We start from the raw sequence: 24773 nt of genomic DNA, 5'->3' as shown, positions 1-24773 counted from the left end.
TACTTTAATCTTCAATTCTATTTATAAATTTAAAAAGATAGATAGGACTTGCAGAGATATAGAGCCTCATATATTAAGTATATTCGTCAAAAGTGGTCCTTTCCACAGTATGTAGCTCTTTTTCTAATCTCTAAATTAAGATACTTTGGGTTGTAAGTAAAAGTAAGCTCAACTCGGGTACCTTGAATGTAAAAGAGGATATGTCAGACTTCTGGTAGTTTTGATGTAGAAGCTGACAATCTCATGGTGTCATCAGGTTTTCTAGGTCTGTTTGTATGTGGTTTTCTTGCTCTGCCATCTTTTAGGTTATTTTCATTCAAAGACCATCTTTCCATTTTGTATGTGAAATGACTGGGGGTGTTACAAGCCTCACAATAACAAACCACAAAATCCAACACATGAGAAAATACTCAATGATTTATGACACTATTCTAGATATTTTCCTCACTTTATGAATATTATAGAATTTTTTACAGTTTGAATTTTGATCATTGCATTCCCATGCTTGCATCTGACTCCCATATTGTCTGTGAGTTACATCTAGAAGCTTGATTATGTCCAGGTTCAATTTTTGGTAAGAATATTTCATAGATAGTATTACAATATTCTTCTATCAGCAGATGCATAATGTCTGGTTGTCTCCATTTTGAGGTGTTAGAAGCCATGGATGAACATTGTTTAAATCCATGAGTGATAATCCAGTTTTGCCATTACTTACTTATTTAATGGCTTTTGAATTGTCTCAGTTCAGCTATCTGGATATTAAGAACTACTGTTTTCACAAGATAAATGCTTGCTTTTCTTTGATTTAGCTGTTTTCTGAATACTTGGTCCTCTAGCAATACTAAAGATGACCAATGAGATTTTTAAAAGTATCTTTAAAAGTATCTTAAAAGTATCTTTTTAATGGATTAAAAATTCTTTATAGGTGTTAATTCACTGCAGTTTTCTCATTGATGTTCAATGTGTTTCATCTTTGGTCAGTGGAGTCTCTTTAAGTCTCCAAGTCTTTGTCATCATCAATAGCTTGTCTGCTTTCTGGTGTGACAAGATGGTCCAGATTCATCTTAGACGTTGCCTGCTATAGACATAGAGCTAGCCATTTCTCCAGTAAGTCTTGGTTCCTGTTAGTGGCAAATGATATTTAGAGACCACTGTTGGGAAACTAGGAGTGCTCATTGCTGATGGGTTGGGTACATTTTTCTAGTCCTTTTAGAAAATACGTCATGGTTTCATATTGATACTTCCTACTTAATCTCATACATTTTATATCTGTTTTCCTTCTGCTGCTGCTGCTAAGTTGTGTCAGTTGTCTTAGACTCTGCAACCCCATAGGCGGCAGCCTACCCTTCTAACATGACCCAAATTTGTTTTCAGTGATTTCAACATAATTTCTCATTTGTTTTTTCCCACAGTAACAGACTCTGAATAAATTAACATTATCAACAACGATATGATTACTAGAAAGAGTTTAAAGAGCATTTTTGTTTTTGCTCTTCTGTTTGACCTTAGACTATATCCCAAAATAATATACACCCAAATTCCTGTGTTTAAAACCAGTTGAAAGTAGTTTCTATCTTATGTTTTATGCCCCCAATTCAATACAATTGAGTTCATTGGTTTCATTCCCTTTCACTTTGAGGGAGTTTTTTTTTTTTTTTTTTAAATACTTCTGAAATTTCAGCTTTAAATCTATGGATCAAGATATACTCAAGAGAAGTCTGGCCTCTATTCTGGTTCCCTCTAACTCATCACCTCTGTCCCCTTATAGCTATAGTTCACACTTCCATTTTTGATATAAGCAAGAAAGAAAACACCAAGATAGCTGCACATGACAAGTCAAATTTCTCTTTCATTTGCTGGAGCAAATAGACTTGTAACTATGGGGTCTTACCCAGTTTTACTAATAAATAAGAGATTCTTATCCAGATTTACTAATGATTTCAAGGATATAAAGCCAAAAGTCTCAGTCAAATCAAAGAGAAATTTGACTTGTCATGTGTGGCTGTCTTGGTGTTTCCTTTCTGCATTGGATACATTCTCTGGCTAGTATTAGATGAGGTCTTTAAATGAGATTTGTGTCTGACCTCACATAGCAAGAAAAGAATTGTTCAATGAAGCCTCCCTATTTTGTATTTAGATTGGTAAAGGGCTTGTGTGACATTTTCTCTGGAGCCATGCCTTATAATACCATAGATTTCCAGGGATAATCTTGCTAAGAGAATTTCACAGATAAGGGCACTCCTACTAATAGATACCTTTAGCCTGAAGATATTTAGGTTATGTTTACTAAAAAATTAGGAGAAGGCAATAGCAACCCACTCCAGTACTCGTGCCTGGAAAATCCCATGGGCGCAGGAGCCTGGTGGGCTGCAGTCCATGGGGTCGCTAAGAGTCAGACACGACTGAGTGACTTCACTTTCACTTTCACTTACCAAAAAATTAAGACTAGGGCACCTGTGTTTTTTTCTTTCCTAGAGAATGTCCCTTGGTAATCAGAGAGAAACAGATCATGCACCAGCAGCTTTAACAAGGAGCAAGAATTCCCTCTATGGAATACCTTAACAATGACCACACTGCTTCACAGGTCTTTTAAATTTGTTTTAGCAACTTAATTACTCCTTTTCCTTCTTTATTCACAGTTATTTGAACCTTTTTTTCAATGTGTTGATGGAAACATTTAACTTGAGTGTATAATTTTTCTAAGGCCAAATTCACTGCCTTCTCTGGCCCGTTAGTTTCCATAGGTGTTAGATCTATTGGGAGACTTAATTCAGCTTCCTCTAAATATTATTTCATCGTGGAAATCATTGTTTACATAAATCTTGCTTTTTTTACTTAATGATATAAATAAACTTACAAATTCTCTGTTATACCATATAGCTGTAGAAGAGAGATTAATATTTGATATACCATATATTCCCACTCCAGTACTCTTGCCTGGAAAATCCCATGGACGGAGGAGCCTGGTAGGCTGCAGTCCATGGGGTCGCTAAGAGTCGGACACAACTGAGCGACTTCACTTTCTCTTTTCACTTTCATGCATTGGAGAAGGAAATGGCAACCCACTCCGGTGTTCTTGCCTGGAGAATCCCAGGGACAGAGGAGCCTGGTGGGCTGCCATCTATGGGGTCACACAGAGTCGGACACGACTGAAGTGACTTAGCATAGCATAGCATATTATTTAATATTATAGGATAATTATATTCCTCCTCAATAGAAATGGCTTCCCCTCATCCACATTCCACATTATACAGATGGCAACTAGAGTATACTGTTAAATAAATTCTGGATCACATTTGGTTTGTTCCACGTATTATGGTACAGGTTTTTACAAATGTCATTATGTAAATTTACTCTTGCTAGGGGAAACACAGATTGCTTCTATATCTAAACCTCCATACTTGTTGGTTTTAAGAACCCAGGTAGCTAACTCAGGAATCTGATGAAGGCATATACCTTAGCATTCCAGTCTCTTTTCAGAGATGAACACTGAATTTTTTTGTTGAATATCCACGTGACGCACTTTGTTGTTGTTCAGTCACTAAGTCATGTCTGACTGTTTGCAACTTCATTGTCTATGGCATGCCAGGCTCCTCTGTCTTCCACTATCTCCTGGAGCTTGCTCCAATTCATGTCCATTGACTCTGTGATGCTACTTAACTATCTCATCTTCTGTCTCCCCCTTCTCCTTTTGCCTTCAATCTTTCCCAGCATCAGGGTCTTTTCCAATGAGTCAACTTTTTGCATCAGGTGGCCCAAATAGTAGAGCTTTAGCTTCAAGGCAAACCATTCAATATCACAGTAATCCAAGTCTATGCCCCAACCAGTAATGCTGAAGAAGCTGAAGTTGAACAGTTCTATGAAGACCTACAAGACCTTTTAGAACTGACACCAAAAAAGATGTCCTTTTCATTATAGGAGACTGGAATGCAAAAGTAGGAAGTCAAGAAATACCTGGAGTAACAGGCAAATTTGGCCTTGGAATATGGAATAAAGCAGGGCAAAGACTAATAGAGTTTTGCCAAGAAAATGCACTGGTCATAGCAAACACCCTCTTCCAACAACACAAGAGAAGACTTGTGTTGTGTTGGTCAACACAAGTTGGTCAACACTGAAATCAGATTGGTTATGTTCTTTGCAGCCAAAGATGGAGAAGCTCCATCTTTGTCCATCTTGTCAACAAAAACAAGACCGGGAGCTGACTGTGGCTCAGATCATGAACTCCTTATTACCAAATTCAGACTTAAATTGAAGAAAGTAGGGAAAACCACTAGACCATTCATGTATGACCTAAATCAAATCCCTTATGATTATACAGTGGAAGTGAGAAATAAATTTAAGGGCCTAGATCTGATAGAGTGCCTGATGAACTATGGAATGAGGTTCATGACATTGTACAGGAGACAGGGATCAAGACCATCCCCATGGAAAAGAAATGCAAAACAGCAAAATGGCTGTCTGGGGAGGCCTTACAAATAGCTGTGAAAAGAAGAGAAGCGAAAAGCAAAGGAGAAAAGGAAAGATATAAGCATCTGAATGCAGAGTTCCAAAGAATAGCAAGAAGAGATAAGAAAGCCTTCCTCAGCGATCAATGCAAAGAAATAGAGGAAAACAACAGGATGGGAAAGACTAGAGATCTCTTCAAGAAAATTAGAGATACCAAGGGAACATTTCATGCAAAGATGGGCTCGATAAAGGACAGAAATGGTATGGACCTAACAGAAGCAGAAGATAGTAAGAAGAGGTGGCAAGAATACACAGAAGAACTGTACAAAAAAGATCTTCACAACCCAGATAATCATGATGATGTGATCACTGACCTAGAGCCAGATATCCTGGAATGTGAAGTCAAGTGGGCCTTAGAAAGCATCACTATGAAGAAAGCTAGTGGAGGTGATGGAATTCCAGTTAAGCTATTTCAAATCCTGAAAGATGATGCTGTGAAAGTGCTGCACTCAATATGCCAGCACATTTGGAAAACTCAGCAGTGGCCACAGGACTGGAAAATGTCAGTTTTCATTCCAATCCCAAAGAAAGGCAATGCCAAAGAATGTTCAAACTACTGCACAATTGCACTCATCTCACACGCTAGTAAAGTAATGCTCAAAATTCTCCAAGCCAGGCTTCAGCAATACGTGAACCGTGAACTTCCTGATGTTCAAGCTGGTTTTAGAAAAGGCAGAGGAACCACAGATCAAATTGCCAACATCTTCTGGATCATGGAAAAAGCAGGAGAGTTCCAGAAAAACATCTATTTCTGCTTTATTGACTATGCCAAAGCCTCTGACTGTGTGGATCACAATAAGCTGTGGAAAATTCTGAAAGAGATGGGAATACCAGACCACCTGACTTGCCTCTTGAGAAATCTGTATGCAGGTCAGGAAGCAACAGTTAGAACTGGACATGGAACAACAGACTGGTTCCAAATAGGAAAAGGAGTACGTCAGGCTGTACATTGTCATCCTGCTTATTTAACTTATATGCAGAGTACATCATGAGAAACGCTGGACTGGAAGAAGCATAAGCTGGAATCAAGATTGCTGGGAGAAATCTCAATAACCTCAGATATGCAGATGACACCACCCTTATGACAGAAAATGAAGAGGAACTCAAAAGCCTCTTGATGAAAGCGAAAGAGGAGAGTGAAAAAGTTGGCTTAAAGCTCAACATTCAGAAAATGAAGATCATGGCATCTGGTCCCATCACCTCATGGGAAATAGATGGGGAAACAGTGGAAACAGTGTCAGACTTTATTTTTTGGGGCTCCAAATCACTGAAGATGGTGACTGCAGCCATGAAATTAAAAGATACTTACTCCATGGAAGGAAAGTTATGACCAACCTAGATAGCATATTAAAAAGCAGAGACATTACTTTGCCAACAAAGGTCCATCTAGTCAAGGCTATGGTTTTTCCTGTGGTCATGTATGGATGTGAGAGTTGGACTGTGAAGAAGGCTGAGTGCTGAAGAATTGATGCTTTTGAACTGTGGTGTTGGAGAAGACTCTTGAGAGTCCCTTGGACTGCAAGGAGATCCAACCAGTCCATTCTGAAGGAGATCAGCCCTGGGATTTCTTTGGAAGGAATGATGCTTAAGCTGAAACTCCAATACTTTGGCCACCTCATGCCAAGAGTTGACTTATTGGAAAAGACTCTGATGCTGGGAGGGATTGGGGGCAGGAGGAGAAGGGGACGACAGAGAATGAGATGGCTGGATGGCATCACTGACTTGATGGACGTGAGTCTGAGTGAACTCTGAGAGTTGGTGATGGACAGGGAGGCCTGGCGTGCTGCGATTCATGGGGTTGCAAAGAGTTGGATACGAATGAGCGACTGAACTGAACTGAACTAAGCTTCAGCAAAAGTTATTCCAGTAAGTATTTCAAGGTTCATTTCCTTTAGTTTGACTGGTTTGATCTCCTTGCTGTCCAAGGGACTCTTAAGAGTGTTCTCTAGCAGTGCAGTTCGAAAGCATCATTTCTGCGGTGCTTAGCCTTCCTTATTGTCCAACTCTCACATCAGTATGACTACTGGAAAAACCATACTTTTGATTCTACAGACATCTGTCAGCAAAGTGATGTCTCTGCTTTTGAATACACTATTAAGATTTGTCAGAGTTTTCCTTCCAAGAAGCCTGTGTCTTTTAATTTCATGACTGCAGTCATCATCTACAGTGATTTTGGAGCCCAAGAATAGAAAATCTGTCACTGCTTCCACTTTTTCCCCTTCTGTTTGCCATGAAGTGATGGGACTGGATGCCATGATCTTAGTTTTTTGAATATTGTTTCACACCAGCTTTCTCACTCTAACCAAGAGGCTCTTTAGTTCCTCTTCACTTTCTGCCTTTAGAGTGGTGTCATATGCATATCTGAGGTTGTTGATATTTCTCCCAGCAATCTTTGTGTTTGTGTGTGTTTCTTTTCTTTTTATTTTTTACAATAGTAAAAGATGTTTATCAGTTTTCACAATAATAGCCAGACAGAAAATAAAGGATAATTACAATTGCAAGCCATAATGGGAACATGATTAACCTAACAATATAAAATAATTACATACAATTTGAGGGGTCAAGCAGAATGATGTGGTAAGTGGAAGTGCATACATGCATATGTTTTCATCTGCTCAGCCAGTCTATGTCTTTTGATTGGTGCATTTAATACATTTATATTTAAGGTAATTATCAATATGTACCTAACAGAAGCAGAAGATATTAAGAAGAGGTGGCAAGAATACACAGAAGAACTGTACAAAAAAGATCTTCATGACCCAGATAATCACGATGATGTGATCACTGACCTAGAGCCAGACATCCTGGAATGTGAAGTCAAGTGGGCCTTAGAAAGCATCACTACGAACAAAGCTAGTGGAGGTGATGGAATTCCAGTTGAGCTATTCCAAATCCTGAAAGATGATGCTGTGAAAGTGCTGCACTCAATATGCCAGCAAATTTGGAAAACTCAGCAGTGGCCACAGGACTGGAAAATGTCAGTTTTCATTCCAATCCCAAAGAAAGGGAATGCCAAAGAATATTCAAACTACCACACAATTGCACTCATCTCACATGTTAGTAAAGTAATGCTCAAAATTCTCCAAGCCAGGCTTCAGCAATATGTGAACTGTGAACTTCCTGATATTCAAGCTGGTTTTAGAAAAAGCAGAGGAACCAGAGATCAAATTGCCAACATCCGCTGGATCATGGAAAAAGCAAGAGATTTCCAGAAAAACATCTATTTCTGCTTTATTGACTATGCCAAAGCCTTTGACTGTGTGGATCACAGTAAACTGTGGAAAATTCTGAAAGAGATGGGAATACCAGAACATCTGATCTGCCTCTTGAGAAATCTGTATGCAGGTCAGGAAGCAACAGTTAGAACTGGACATGAAACAACGGACTGGTTCCAAATAGGAAAAGGAGTATGTCAAGGCTGTATATTGTCACCCTGTTTATTTAACTTATATGCAGAGTACATTATGAGAAACGCTGGACTGGAAGAAGCACAAGCTGGAATCAAGATTGCTGGGAGAAATCTCAATAACCTCAGATATGCAGATGACACCACCCTTATGGCAGAAAATGAAGAGGAACTCAAAAGCCTCTTGATGAAGGTGAAAGTGGAGAGTGAAAAAGTTGGCTTAAAGCTCAACATTCAGAAAACGAAGATCATGGCATCCGGTCCCATCACTTCATGGGAAATAGATGGGGAAACAGTGGAAACAGTGTCAAACTTTATTTTTCTGGGCTCCAAAATCACTGCAGATGGTGACTGCAGCCATGAAATTAAAAGACGCTTACTCCTTGGAAGGAAAGTTATGATCAACCTAGATAGCATATTCAAAAGCAGAGACATTACTTTGCCAACAAAGGTTCGTCTAGTCAAGGCTATGGTTTTTCCTGTGGTCATGTATGGATGTGAGAGTTGGACTGTGAAGAAGGCTGAGCGCCAAAGAATTGATGCTTTTGAACTGTGGTGTTGGAGAAGACTCTTGAGAGTCCCTTGGACTGCAAGGAGATCCAACCAGTCCATTGTGAAGGAGATCAGCCCTGGGATTTCTTTGGAGGGAATGATGCTGAAGCTGAAACTCCAGTACTTTGGCCACCTCACGCGAAGAGTTGACTCATTGGAAAAGACTCTGATGCTGGGAGGGATTGGGGGCAGGAGGAGACGGGGACATCAGAGGATGAGATGGCTGGATGGCATCACTGACTCGATGGACGTGAGTCTGAGTGAACTCTGGCAGTTGGTGATGGACAGGGAGGCTTGGCGTGCTGTGATTCATGGGGTCGCAAAGAGTCGGACACGACTGAGTGACTGATCTGATCTGATCTGATTCTCTTGTTACCCTTTTCTTAATTGTTTTGCGTTTACTTTCTGTAGGTAGGGCTTTTCCTTCTCTTGTTTTCTGCCTAGAGAAGTTTCTTCAGCATTTGTTGTAAAGCTGGTTTGGTGGTGCTGAAATCTTTTAACTTTTGCTTACCTAGAAAGCTTTTGATTTCTCCATCAAATCTGAAGGAGAGTCCTGCTGGGTAGAGTATTCTTGTTTATAGGCTCTTGCTTTTCATCACTTTAAATATCTCATGCCATTTCCTTCTGGCTTGTGGAGTTTCTGTTGAGAAATCAGCTGATAGCCTGATAGGAGTTCCCTTGTATATTATATGTCATTTTTCCCTTATTGCTTTTAATATTTTATCTGTGTCTTTAATTTTTGTCCGTTTGATTATTGTGTGTCTGGATGTGTTCCTCCTTGGGTTTATCCTGCCTGGAACTCTCTGTGCTTCCTGGAGTTGGTTGATTATTTCCTTTCCTATGTTAGTTTCCCAGCAATCTTAATTCCAGTTTGTGATTGATCCAGCCCAGCATTTCACATGAGGTCATCTGCATAGAAGTTAGATAAGCAGGGTGACAGTATACTCCTTTGTCATACTCCTTTCCCGATTTTAAACGGGTCAGTCATTCCATGTCAATTGTAACTGTTGCTTCTTGACCCACATACAGGTTTCTCAGGAGACAGGTAAGGTCATCTTATATTCCCATCTCTAAGACTCTTCCATGATTTGTTGTGATACACATAATCAAAGGCTTTAGCATAATCAATGAAGCAGAAGTTTTTCTGAAACTCCTTTGATTTCTTCATGATCCAAGGAACATTGGCAGCTTGATCTCTGGTTCCTTGGCCTCTTTGAAACCCAGCTTGTACATCTGGAAGTTCTCTGTTCACCTACTGCTGAAGCCTAGCTTGAAGGATTTTGAGCATAACCTTGCTGGCATATGAAATGAGTGCAATTGTATGGTAGTTTGAACATTCTTTAGTATTGTCCTTCTTTGGGATTGGAATGAAAACTGATCTTTTCCAGACCTGTGGCCACTGCTGAGTTTTCCAAATTTGCTGGCATATTGAGCAGCACTTTAACAGCATCATCTTTCAGGATTTTAAATTGCTCAGCCAGAATTCTGTTACCTCCATTAGCTCTGTTTGTAATAATGCTTCCTAAGGCCCACTTGACGTCACACTCCAGGAGGTGATGTTACCACACTATCATGGCTATCTGAGTCATTAAGACCTTTTTTGTATAGTTCTTCTGTGTATTCTTGCCACCTCTTAATCTCTTCTGCTTCTGTTAGGTCCTTACCATTCCTGTGCTTATCATGCCCATCCTTGCATAAAATGTTCCCTTGTATATCCAGTTTTCTTACAAAGATTTCTAGTCTTACAGGAAAACATTCCAGTGTTTTCCTCTGTGTCTTTATATTGTTCATTTAAGAAGGCCATCTTACTACTCCTTGGTATTCTGCAAAACACCTCATTCAGTTGGGTGTATCTTTCCCTTTCTGCCTTGCCTTTCATTTCTCTTCCTTTTTTTCAGCTATTTGTAAATCCTTCTTAGACAACCATTTTGCCTTCTTTCATTTCTTTTTCTTTTGGGATGATTTTGATCACTGCCTCCCGTACAGTGTTACAAACCTCCATCCATTGTTATTCAGAAACTGTTTACCAGGTCTAAGTCCTTGAATCTATTTGTCACCTCCACTGTATAATCTTAAGGGATTTGATTTAAGACATACCTAAATGGCCTAGTGGATTTCCATACTTTCTTCAATTTAAGGCTGAATTTTGCAAAATTTTGTGGCTCATGATCCACAGTCAGCTCCAGGTCTTGTTTTTACTGACTGTGTGGAAGTTCTCTATCTTTGGCTGCAAAGAACATAGTCAGTCTCATTTTGGTGTTAACCATCTAGTGATAGTGATGTCCATGTGTAGAGCCATCTCTCGTGTTGTTGGAAAAGGGTATTTGCTATGACCATCATGTTCTCTTGACAAAACTGTTAGCCTTTAACCTGCTTCATTTTGTACTCCGAGGTCAAACTTGCCTGTTATTCCAGGTACTCTTGACTTCCTACTTTTGCATTCCAGTCCCCTATGATGAAAATGACATCTTTTTTTGATGTTAATTCCAAAAGGTCTTGTAGATCTTCATAACTAGTCAATTTCAGCTTCTTGACATCATTGGTTGGAGCTTAGACTTGGATTACTGTGATACTGAATGGTTTGCCTTGAGAACAAACGAAGATCATTCTGTCAGTTTTGAGGTTGCATCCAAGTACTGCATTTTGGATTCTCTTTTTGACTGTGAGGGCTACTGCATTTCTTCTAAGGGATTCTTGCCCACAGTAGTAGATATAGTGGTTATCTGAATTAAATTCACCCATTCCCATCCAATTTATTTTGTTGATTCCTAAGATGTTGGTGTTCAATCTTGCCATCTCCTTGACTTGACTATGTCCAATTTACCTTGATTCATGGACCTAACATTCCAGCTTCCTATACAGTATTGTTTTTACAGTATCAAACTTTACTTTCACCATCAGACATATCCACAGCTGAGCATCATGCTTGCTTTGGCCCAGCCACTTCATTCTTACTGGTGTGCTTTGTGCTCAGTTGCTCAGTTGTGTCAGACTCTGTGACACTATGGAGTGTAGCCTGCCATGGTTATTCTGTCCATGGAATATTCCAGGCAAGGATACTGGAGCAGGTTGCCATTTCCTGTTCCAGGTGATCTTCCCGACCTAGGGATTGAACCCAAATCTCTTGCATTGCCAGGCAGATTCTTTACCACTGATCCACCTGGGAAAGTATATGCCCTCTGCTTGTCTCTAGTAGTATATTTGACACCTTACGACTGGGAGGGCTTATCTTCTGGCATCATATATTTTGCCTTTTCATGCTGTCCATGGGGTTCTCTAGGCAAGAATACCAAAGTGGATTGCTGTTTCCTTCTCCAGTGGACCTTGTTTTGTCAGAACTCTTCACTATGACCTGTCTTAGATTGCCTTGCATGGCATGGCCCATAGCTTCATTGAGTTACAGAAGCCCTTTTGCCACGACAAAGTTTTGATCCATGAAGGGGTTCATGGACTGTAGCACACCAGACTCTCCTGTCCACAGAATTTCCAGGCATGAATACTGGAATGAGTTGCCGTTTCCTTCTCCAGGAGATCTTCTTGACCCAGGGATTGAACGCATGTCTTCTGCATTGGCAGGCAGATTCTTTACTACTGAGCCAGCAGGGAAGCCTGTGACCCACTTTAATTCTTCCTAATTCCCACAGAGCTTTCTTTGAGTGCCACATAAGGATATTTTCTATTGTCTAATGATCTAGGACCCATTTGCAGTTGACTACAACCCAGAGTCTGCAAATATCTAAATGATCCTGTGAGATTAGAAGCCTAATTCCTCTCCCAACTGCTAACCTGTCTCTCAACTCTGCCAAATAACCAGATTTGCCTTCCTAGGCAAGGTTTTTTCCTATCAGCAAGGCAGATTCAAGGTTTTTTCCTATCAGCCAGGCAGATGGCTGCCAATTTCCGAACAGTAACATGGCCCTCAAGGCAGGAACTCCCATTAGTAAACCAGGCAGCTGCTTGTCTTGACTAGGGAGACAATCAGAGGGCTTGGACCACTGAGCAGTATAGGGAAGGGAGATCTTCAGAGGGCTTCCTCATTGGCTCTGTGAGCAACTTTCTCTCGTATTCAGTGCACTCACCCCGAACTTCCCACCTAGTACCCTCTTCCAAGAAGCATTGCCTGCTGCTCTGCTTTGCTGTGATGCCTTTTCTCTATTCAGTATCTCTCTGGCATCATCCAAGGCAGGACTGATATCTAGCCTCAGAATTCTTTGATGCCCTTCTTTGATTGAGAACAGTTTGACCAAAACCCAGTAACAAGACAGCAGCTCTATTTCAGGTGGTTTTAATGAGGAGCTGCATCTTAGTGTTCAAATCCAAATCCAAGAAGTCTTTGCTGAGTAGCCCTATTTGATTTCTCCCGAAGACTTCACATTTATATATATATTCTAGGAGGCAAATATTCTTATATAATCTGAGCAGTCGCATTACAAAGTTGGACTCCCTGCACCATTATCTTCTGCAAATCTTTTTTTTTTTTTTTTCCTTAGGACCCCACTTAAAATAAGATTTATTTTCAATGACTTTGTGACAGCAATAGTCTTACAGGAGCAGTGTGATTTTACCAAAACTCAAATAACCCTCCTAGCTGTGAGTTTCTTGCTTGCTAGAGGTAATAACTTGTTTATTACAGTTTAAAGAATGTGTTTGGTTGCTCCTGGAATTTCTGATTGGGCTCAATTTAAATTTTAGCTGGATTTATCAGCTATCCTCTTCGTCATTAAAGTGACTGTGGTTCTTAACTCCTCTTGACCTTTTTCCTCTGAGGAGTCAATTAACATAATAGCATCTATGTAGTGCATTAACTTGTTCTTAATGGTGGTTTAGTACACATCCTGACTCACTAAATTTTGGCAATATGCCAGGAAATGTAATTTGCTGTACAGTGAATTTACCCTGGTTTCCATTCCATGAAAATGCAAACTGTGTCTGGTTGGATTCTCAATTTGGAATTGATAAAAAGGCATTGTGTTAGATATTAGATTATATCTAATTTAATAGATAAATGGCATAACATGCTGCCTTGGCTTGTCACACTTCTTATATAGTTTTTGCATATTAGATGTAACTGAAGCAACCAGAGGAACCACCTTGTTTGATCCTTGACGAACTGTTATTTACCTTCAGGAACCTTCTGCTTGTATGGTAGCTAGGACTGTTAAAAAGGGGGTTAATGGTAACCAAAACTCCTTAGTCAAAACACCTTAACCCTTTCCTTAATTGGAACAATGGTCTATTGTTGCCCTCCTAGAACTCTGTACTGCTAGTGTTAGTACAATTCTAACGGTTCTCATTTAGCATGACTAATTAAAACTGGGTGAGAAGTGAACTTAGGCAATGTTCCCTGTAAAAGAACAAAGGCAACAGGCTCCCCATGTTTTCAGCTACAGGGAAGGGGGGCTATATTTTAGTCAATAAACATCTTCCTTTTATATTCAGATTATTACATTGATTATGTGACATTTTCCAAGGACCCTTACCCCACAGATCCAAATCTGTGATATATCATCATAAACAATCTTAAACCAACCAAATACATCCTGCTAAAAGCATTCTGCTGACAAGGAAATTCTTGCTAGCAAGTATAATTTCACCAGATTTTTCGTGATTTGATTTATAAGGAGATTTGACTGTTGTGGCTCAAATGGTGAAGAATCCACCTGAGTTTGATTCCTGGGTCAAGAAGACCCCCTGGAGAAAGGTATTACAACCCACTCCAGTATTCTTGCCTGGAGAATCCCACGGACAGAGGAGCCTGGCAGGCTGCTGTCCAGGGGTTACACAGAGTTGGACATGACTGAAGCGACCTAGCACACATGCACTTTCTTTTTACTTAGGACATCTTTCACCATATAAAAGAAGAAAGTGGATAAGCTGTTTTGCTACTTAACTATTTATTTCATAAAGACTTTTGAATTTTTGCCAGTATATCTTTTAAATATGATCCTAAGAATAGTATTTTCTGAATCAAAAGGCAAATACATATACACTTTTGCTGGAAAATACAAAATTATGTGCCATAGGGAAATTTGCATTTCTACCATTAAAGTATGATAGTTCCTGTTTTCCCACAGCTTCTCCAGCAGAGCATGCTATGCTTTGAAGATTTTGCTATTCTGATAGGTGAGAAATGGTATCTCAGATAATTTGCTCTTATGTTATTATAATCTTTTTGGACATCATCTTGCTTGTGTCAGAATTTGACAGTGTTGATCATTTCTTCTTAGATGTCTCTCACTTGTCTTGGAGATATCACTTTCTCAGTTCTTCTAATTCTTTTTGGCTAGTTTCTTCCCTTTGCAAACTTTAAAAATGGACTTTGCCAAGCATCGATCTTTAGACCTCTTCTTTCTATTTTCTCCCTTGGTCACCTCAATCAGTATTGTGGTTTAAACTATGTATATTTACTAATGATTCCCAAGTGTATGTTTTCATCCTTCTAATGTGTGCATGAACACATACACCTCTTCATATTGCCACTGCTGCTGCTGCTGCTGCTGCTGCTAAGTCGCTTCAGTCGTGTCCAACTCTGTGCGACCCCATGGACTGCAGCCCACCAGGCTCCTCGGTCCATGGGGTTTTCCAGGCAAGAGTACTGGAGTAGGGTGCCATTGCCTTCTCCGTCATATTGCCACTAAGTTATCTAAATAATCATCTCATATTTGCATGTCCAAAACTAACTCTTTTTAGCCACCATACCTGACACTCCCTGAGTTATCTTAAATGGCAAATCTTCCTGTAGTTCAGAACAATATTTCTTTCTTATTTGACCAAAATCCAATTCATTGACAAATCTCATCATCTCCACTTTTGAAATATATCCAGACTCTCACTACATCTTAACACTTTCATTACTACCACTCTAGCCCAAACCACTACCATCTAGCCTGGATTATTGTAACCTTGAGTTATTACTGTAGTCTTTGAATTGGTTTCCCAGGTTCTCCCCTTGCCCTGCTCCCCTGCATCTGCACCACAAAGCCTGTTTTTAAAAAAGAAGCCAGAGTCTTGCTTTTTAAGAGCAACATTTTTCAGGTAGGATTTACATAAAATGAAATGTACTCATTTTAAATGTACAATTTGATTCCTTTAAAATATACCCTGTGCCTATCTGTGATCAATCCCTGATCCCATACCCAAGCAGCAACTACTCTATTTTTTGTTCCTACTATTTTGCCTTTTCTAGAAATTTCATTTAATTAATTACTATGACTTCAGTCTTTTGGGTCTATGGTCTGTCACTGGCATGATGTTTTTGAAATTTATTCATGTTGTTGCACACATATATTTTTATTGTTCAGAAGTATTCCATTAAATGGATAGACTACAATTTATTGATTTACCTGTTGATGGACATTTGGGTTGCTTCCAGTTTCTACCTATTTTGATTAAAGGTGGTATGAACATTTGCATACACATATTTTTGCAACCATAAGCTGTTAATTCTCTTCAGTAAATATCTAACAGTAAAATTATTGGATCACATGGTAACTGTAATGTTTAGCTTTTAAGAATATGATAATTTGCAAAGTGGCTTTCCCATTTTATAGTACTGACAAAGAGTTCTAGTTGTTCCCCACTTTCACCAATCTTGATTTTGTCAGTTTTTAAAATTTTTAGACTTTCAACTGTGGGTGTGCTGGTTACTCAGTGTGGATGACCAGTGATTATGAATATCTTTTCATGTGCCTATTGGCCATTCATATATTTTTTTATAAAGTGTCTGTTTAAATATTTTGCCTATTTTTGTTTGTCTTTTTATAATTGAACTGTTTTAAAAATATATTCTGGATATAAATCCTTAGACAAATATATGTGTTGCAAATACTTTCTCCTAGTCTTTGACTTGACTTTTTCATTTTCTTAAATGTGTCTTTCAAAGAGTAGATGTTTTATAACTTCTACTCATTGAATTCACAATATGCTACCAGAATACATTATTTTATTCTTCTACCCACAATATGTTGTTTATTTTTGCTTCTTTTAATCAGTTATATTAAAAATATTTTTAAATAGAGAAAAGTATTTGTTTTATATTTCAAAAGTATTTGTTTTATATCTCCCCCCATATTTACCATTTCTAGCACTTTCATTCTTTTGAAATCAAAGATTTTGTTTTTCAATCTGGCGTTATTTTCTTCTGCCTCAAAAACTTCCTTTAGTATTTTCTAGAGTTTAAGTATGCTGGGAGAAATTCTCTCCAAATTTTCTTGTCAGAAAAATCTTTAATTTTTGAAAGATAGATTCATTGAGCATGGAGTTCTAGGGTGACTTTGTCTTTCAGTGTGATAAAGACATAACTTCATTGCCTTCTTATTTGCATAGTTGCTGATGAGATATGCTGTATTCTTATTTTTTTCCCTTTGTTTAATCACATGTCTTCATTTGGTCACTCACTTTTGTGATTTTCCTTTTATCACTGAGTTTTGGCAGCTTGTTTATAATGTGCCATAGTATAGATTTCTTGACAATTACCTTAACTGGGGTTGTGTTGAACTTCTTGGGTCTCTGAATTTGGAGTTTTAATAAAAATTGGGAAGATTTTAGCCATTATTTTTTTTAAGTTATGGAATTTATTTTAAAATTTAAATTTATTTATGTTTAACTGGAGGATAATCACTTTACAATATGGTGTTGGTTTCTGCCATGTATCAATGTGAATCAGCTATAGTTATACATAGGTCCCCTCCCTGATTGATTTTTAATTGGAAGGTAATTGCTTTGCAGTTTAGTGTTGGTTTATGCTGTACAACAATGTGAATCAGCTATAAGTGTACATGTATTCTCTCCCTCTAGAGCTTCCCTCCCACCACCACCCTCTTCCAGCCCTCTAGGTCATCACAGAGCACCACACCGAGCAGCTGTACAGCTGTTTCCCGCTAGCTCTTTCACACGTGGTGGTGTACCTGTCAGTGCTACTCTCCATTTGTCCACCCTCCCCTTCCTCCACTGTCTCCACGAGTCCATCCTCTACATCTGCGTCTCTCTCCCTGCCCTGCAAGTAGGTTCATGATTACCATTTTTCTCCAGAGTCCACATATACGTGTTAGTATACGACACTGTGTCCTTCTTTCTGACTTAGTTCACTCTGTATAACTGGCTCTAGATTCCTCCATCTCACTACAGCTGACTCAAATTCATTCCTTTTTGTGGCTGAGTAATATTAGTTGCATATAGGTACCACAATTTCTCTATCTATTCATCTGTTGATGGACATTTAGATTGCTTCCATGGCCTGGCTATTATAAATAGTGCTACTATGAACATTGGGTTTCCTATGTCTTTCTCAGGGTATATGCCTAGTTGTGGAATTGCTGGGTCATATGATAATTTTATTCCTAGTTTATTTTTAAAGGAATCTCCGTACTGTTTTCCATACTGTGTCAATTTACATTCCTACCAACAGTGAAAGAGGGTTCCATTTTCCTCACATCGTCTCCAGCATTTTTTGTTTGTAGATTTTTTGATTATGGTCATTCTAACCAGGGTGAGATGTTACTGCATGACAGTTTTGATTTGCATTTCTCTAATAATGAGCTATGCTGATAGCCATGAATTTTTTAAAATACCTTTTTTTAGTATTCCTTTCTCTCCTCAATCAAGCCTGCTTGATTTAGTTATGAGTACTCGAAATTCTTTTCATTTCTTTTCCAATCTTTTCCTCTCTATTCTTTGTTTTAAAGAGTTATTATGGCTGTCTTCACGTTCACTAACCCCTTCTTTGCAGTTTCTAAGCTGCTGTCAGTTCCACCAGGTTTAATTTTCATTCCAGATATTGTAATAATTACCTATCAGTCCATATAAAAATTACTCCCCCAAATTAGCATCTTAAAATAACATTTATTATCTCACAATTCCTATGGGTTAGGAATTTGAGAATGGCTTAACTGGCTGGTTCTGATTCAAGGTCTAACACGAGATTGTAGTCAGGCAGTTAATAGGGGCTGCAGTCTCATCAAAAGGCTTGACCAGAGGATGATCTGATTCCAGCCTCACTCAACTGGCTGCTGACACTCAGTTCCAGACCACATGTGCCTCTCCACAGAGCTGTCTCAGGACGTGGCTGCTGACTTCCCTGAGAGCAAGCTATCTAGGATTATAAGAGAGAATTGTGTACACAAGACAGAAGCTGAAGTTCTTTTATAACTTGTCATAGGAAGTGACATCCTGTTTCTCTACCAGATCGATCCTTTTGAAACTTTTAAAATCTCTCCCTGCACTGAGTTCTGGAAATGCTTCCAGGCCAACACCCAGGGTAATTCTGGACTCAGTTTGTTTCCCATTTCTTATACTGGTGGTTGTCTATTTTCTGACAGTGGTGGTTTCATATAATTTATTCAGTTTTTCTACTTGTTCATGGCAGGACCCATAGCAAATCCCACATACAAGTCCCATAGCAATTACCTTTTCGTAGGTAGAACCAGAACTACCATCAGAGACTGTTTCATAATGTGAGGTCGTGCCATACCTCTGCTCAGCAACAGCAGCAGTGTGCCATTTGTTACTGGTCTCTATCATTTATCTCTCAGACCTCCTATGTGACTAGTGTTCTTCTCATATTCTCCATTTAAGCTTCATTAGTTCCATTATTCCCCAAATACAGTTAGCACTGTCTTTTTCTTTTTGGAATGGAAAATAACATTTACATTTTATTCTTAAGTAACCACAGTCATTAATAGGGTGTGTATGACTGCTGGGCACTGTATAACTTCTCAAATCTTGGAATAAGATTGAACATCACCACTCTTGTTTCTGTTCCTCAGTGATTTTCATAAGGTATTTTTTTTTTCATTTCAGAAACCACCAGTTATCTTTGCAAAGATATGACATCATTGTCAAAATAAATGTAGCACAATCTAATGTTGAAACTGAGAATACCTTGAGCAACCAGTTCAAGCCATGTCCAACAGATGTCAGTATCACTGTGTTTCCTTCAAAATTTAGAATACCCCGTGGTGTCCTTTGGGTTCACAGACACCCCATGGCATCACAGGGCACAGTCTGAGAATCCCAGGCCTTCCCATCTTGCTGCTGTCGGCACCATAGATGATTTAAAACTCTGTTACCTATAAACACCTTTGCATCCAGGTTAGCTTTCTTCCAGTTTAACAACCAGATTCTACTTTCTGAACACATCATATGGTCATACTTCATTTCTCATTTCTTATTACTATTCTACTATAGGTAAGTAAGTAAGTAAGTGAAGTCGCTCAGTCGTGTCCGACTCTTTGCGACCCCGTGGACTGTAGCCTACCAGGCTCCTCTGTCCATGGGATTTTCCAGGCAATAGTACTGGAGTGGATTGCCATTTCCTTCTCCAGATTCTTCTATTATGTTATTCCTCAAAGACCCAACTCTGAGTCTGTCCTGTTAGACTAGAAAGTCACCTGCCATCTTCTTACCTTATCTACATAATCACTTTTTCATTCCACTGGAAAATAATAAAATCTGTATCTCTACTGACAATTCTTTAAATTCTTAAATTCAATATTTAAAATACTAAATTAAAAAAATCTTATTAATACCTTGTTCCTAATGACCAGCATGAATGCAGAATTGGAAAGAAATATGCAGTTGTACCCTGTAGATGTAAAAAGCTAAAGGGTATAGATAACAGTAAAATAGAGTTTAAAAAAAATTAGGATACGATGAGCTTTCACTATCTATTGCCTTTGTTTAAAATAGAATTTATTTAACTGTTGCTAAGTCACTTCAGTTGTGTCCGACTCTGTGTGACCCCATAGACAGCAGCCCACCAGGCTCCCCCATCCCTGGGATCCTCCAGGCAAGAACACTGGAGTGGGTTGCCATTTCCTTCTCCAATGCATGAAAGCAAAAGGTGAAAGTGAAGTCACTCAGTCATGTCTGACTTAGCGACCCTATGGACTGCAGCCTTCCAGGCTCCTCCATCCACGGGATTTTCCAGGCAAGAGTACTGGAGTGGGGTGCCATTGCCTTCTCCTAGCACTGTCTTGATGTAAGGACTTTGTTTTTGTTGTTAACACTGTCTAGAACACACATTCTGCAGATATATGTGGGACTGATTTCATCATCTGAATTTAAATCTTTGCTTAAATGTTACTTGGCCTTACACATAGGCTTTTTCTTATTATGTCATATAATGTAGCAACTCCCATCTTGTTCATTCTTTGTTTTACTTACTCTGATGTATTTTTATTAATAACACTTACATCTGCATGTTTTTCTGGAACTGTCTTGCTTTTTTGATGATCCAACAGATGTTTGCAATTTGATCTCTGGTTCCTCTGCCTTTTCTAAATCCAGCTTGAACATCTGGAAGTTAATGGTTCACGTATGGTTGAAGCCTGGCTTGGAGAAATTTGAGCATTACTTTGCTAGCATGTGAGACGAATGCAATCGTGTGGTAGTTTGAACATTCTTTGGCATTGCCTTTCTTTGGGATTGGAATGAAAACGGACCTTTTCCAGTCCTGTGGCCACTGCTGAGTTTTCCAAATTTGCTGGCATATTGAGTGCAGCACTTTAACAGCATCATCTTTTAGGATTTGAAATAGCTCAACTGGAATTCCATCACCTCCACTAGCTTTGTCTGTAGTGATGCTTCCCAAGGGCCACTTGACTTCACATTCCAGGTCTGGCTCTAGGTGGGTTATCACACCATTGTGGTATCTGGGTCATGAAAATCTTTTTTGTATAGTTCTTCTGTGTATTCTTGCCACCTCTTCTTAATATGTTCTGCTTCTGTTAAGTCCATACCATTTGTGTCCTTTATTGAGCCCATCTTTGCATGAAATGTTCCCTTGGTATCTCTCATTTTCTTGAAGAGATCTCTAGTCTTTCCCATTCTATTGTTTTCCTCTATTTCTTTGCATTGATCACTGAGGAAGGCTCTCTTATCTCTCCTTGCCATTCTTTGGAACTCTGCATTCAGATGGGTTTATCTTTCCTTTTCTCCTTTGCCTTTAGCTTCTCTTCTTTTCTCAGCTATTTGAAAGCCTCCTCAGACAACCATTTTGCCTTTTTGCATTTGTTTTTCTTGGGGAAGGTCTTGATCCCTGCCTCCTGTACAGTGTCGTGAACCTCCATCCATAGTTGTTTGGGCAGTCTGTCTATCAGATCTAATCCCTTGAATCTATTTGTCACTTCCACTGTATAATCTAAGGGATTTGATTTAGGTAATACCTGAATGGTCTAGTGGTTTTCCCTACTTTCTTCAATATAAGTCTGAATTTGGCAATAAGGAGTTCATGATCTGAGCCCAGTCAGCTCCCGGTCTTGTTTTTGCTGACTGTATAGAGCTTCTCCATCTTTGGCTGCAAAGAATATAATCAATCTGATTTCAGTATTGACCATTTGGTGATGTCCATATGTAGAGTCTTCTCTTGTGTTGTTGGAAGAGGGTGTTTGCTATGACCAGTGCATTCTCTTGGCAAAACTCTGTTCACCTTTGCCCATATTTAAAAGCAGAGACATTACTTTGCCAACAAAGGCCTGTCTAGTCAAGGTAATGGTTTTTCTAGTAGTCATGTATGGATGTTAGAGTTGGACTATCAAGAAAGCTGAGCGCTGAAGAATCAATGTTTTTGAACTATGGTGTTGGAAAAGACTCTTGAGAGTCTCTTGGACTGCAAGGAGATCAAACCAGTCAATCCCAAAGGGAATCAGTCCTGAATATTCATTGGAAGGACTGATGCTGAAACTGAAACTCCAATACTTTGGCCTCCTGATATGAAGAACTGACTCACTGGAAAAGACCTTGATGCTGGGCAAAATTGAAGGCAGGAGGAGAAGGGGATGACAGAGGATGAGATGGTTGGATGGTATCACTGACTCGATGGACATGAGTTTGAGCAAGCTCTGGGAGTTGGTGATGGACAGGGATGCCTGGTGTGCCTCAGTCCATGGGGTCACAAAGAGTTGGACATGACTGAGTGACTGAACTGAACCGATCCTTGCATGGCATATTAAATATTTTTTATTGTACGTTTATCCCCCTTATGCAAATATAAGCTCCAAGTGAGATGTTCCCCAGAATCATGCCTAATATAGTAGAAACTAGACAAATTTTTGTTGATTATTTGAATATGTAGCAGATAGGAATTTTGCTTTTATAATATGGATAAAGAAGTGTTACATTTCTTTATTTAATTAAAACAGATATCTATTCCCAGACCACACCTACCTGGCTGACAGAATACTACCATGTTTCAAGGGTCTTCTCATCTTTCCTAGGTGTTTCAAGAGTTCTAGGAGTCTTCCTTAGTGTAAAATATTTGTGGCAGTTTCTTCTATTCTTTCATCTACATAGGCTACCATTAGTATTTTGATAGTACAAATCAGAGTGTTCCCTTGAACTCATGACTCAGGTGCTTCCTATCCAAGCTTGGACACAGAAGTCTTTTTTTCCTCTGTGGTCAGCCTCCTCAAGTTCTATCCCAACCAGTCAAAGGCTCTGTCACATCCCAGAGCTCTGTATAATAGTGGCATGGGTTTCCTCCTCCATAAGAAGATCCTCCAATTTCTAAACCTTTGTCTATAGTTCTCATTCAGGAAACTTTCTGACCACTCCCTCTTTCCATAAATAGGCCACTTCAGTGTTTCAGAGCCTAGTCTTATTTACCTTTACACATGCTCACACACGTATGTACACACCAAAATGCAAGTGGTTCTTGGGAACTTCTACTTTAGGCCCTAGAATGCAAGAATAAATCAGTTCAGAACTATACCACATAGCCTGGCTATATTCTGGTTGATGGGGATGGAAATTACCACATTAAAAAAAAAAATTCTCTCACAGAGTGGACAAATCTAAATTAATGCACCAATAGAGTAATTGTCCCAGACAGGAGTGAATGAATGATTGAAAGACTTCTTCTTAGAACATGCCCACATCCTATCCAACTATCATTGTTCTGTTGCTAGTAAACACCTTTCCAAAAATTTTATAAAACTTTGTTTCTGCATGCCTTTCTTATTGCATTTTATCATTTTTGCATTTTGTGTTACATGTGCAAAGACATATATATATGTGTGTGTGTGTGTGTGTGTGTGTCTTATATATGTCAGTTGTTGTGCTTAGTTGCTCAGTCTTGTCCAACTCTTTGCCACCCCATGGACTGTAGCCTGCCAGGCTCCTCTGTCCATGGGAATTCTCCAGGCAAGAATAACTGGAGTGGGTTGCCATGCCCAACTCCAAGGGATCTTCACAAGCCTGGGATTGAACCCAGGTCTCCCATACTGCAGTCAGATTCTTTACCGCCTGAACCATTCAGTTCAGATCAGTCGCTCAATCATGTCCGACTCTTTGTGACCCCGTGAATTGCAGCACGCCAGGCCTCCCTGTCCATCACCAACTCCCGTAGTTCACTCAGACTCACGTCCATCGAGTCAGTGATGCCATCCAGCCATCTCATCCTCTGTCGTACCCTTCTCCTCTTGCCCCCAATCCCTCCCAGCATCAGAGTCTTTTCCAATGAGTCAACTCTTCGTATGAGGTGGCCAAAGTATTCGAGTTTCAGCTTTAGCATCATTCCTTCCAAAGAACATCCAGGACCGATCTCCTTCAGAATGGACTGGTTGGATCTCCTTGCAGTCCAAGGGACTCTCAAGAGTCTTCTCCAACACCACAGTTCAAAAGCATCAATTCTTCAGTGCTCAGCTTTCTGCACAGTCCAACTCTCACATCCATACATGACTACTGGAAAAACCATAGCCTTGACTAGATGAACCTTTGTTGGCAAAGTAATGTCTCTGCTTTTCAATATGCTGTCTAGTTTGGTCATAACTTCCCTTCCAAGTGTAAGCGTCTTTTAATTTCATGGCTGCAATCACCATCTGCAGTGATTTTGGAGCCCCCCAAAATAAAGTCTGACACTGTTTCCCCATCTATTTCCTATGAAGTGATGGGGCCAGATGCCATGATCTTCGTTTTCTGAATGTTGAGCTTTAAGCCAACTTTTTCACTCTCCTCTTTCACCAAGAGGCTTTTTAGTTCCTCTTCACTCGATGGATGTGAGTCTCAGTGAACTCTGGGAGTTGGTGATGGACAGGGAGGCCTGGCGTGCTGCGATTCATGGGGTCACAAAGAGTTGGACATGACTGAGCGACTGATCTGATCTGATCTGATCACTTTCTGCCATAAGGGTGGTGTCATCTGCATATTTGAGGTTATTGATATTTCTCCTGGCAATCTTGATTCCAGCTTGTGTTTCTTCCAGTCCAGCGTTTCTCATGATGTACTCTGCATATAAGTTAAATAAACAGGGTGATAATATACAGCCTTGACGTACTCCTTTTCCTATTTGGAACCAGTCTGTTGTTTCATG

Source organism: Bos indicus, chromosome 17 (assembly GCF_029378745.1).
Source record: "Bos indicus isolate NIAB-ARS_2022 breed Sahiwal x Tharparkar chromosome 17, NIAB-ARS_B.indTharparkar_mat_pri_1.0, whole genome shotgun sequence".
Taxonomy (NCBI): domain Eukaryota; kingdom Metazoa; phylum Chordata; class Mammalia; order Artiodactyla; family Bovidae; genus Bos; species Bos indicus.
The sequence above is the reverse complement of the archived record's forward strand: the minus strand, read 5'-3'. Positions refer to the sequence as shown.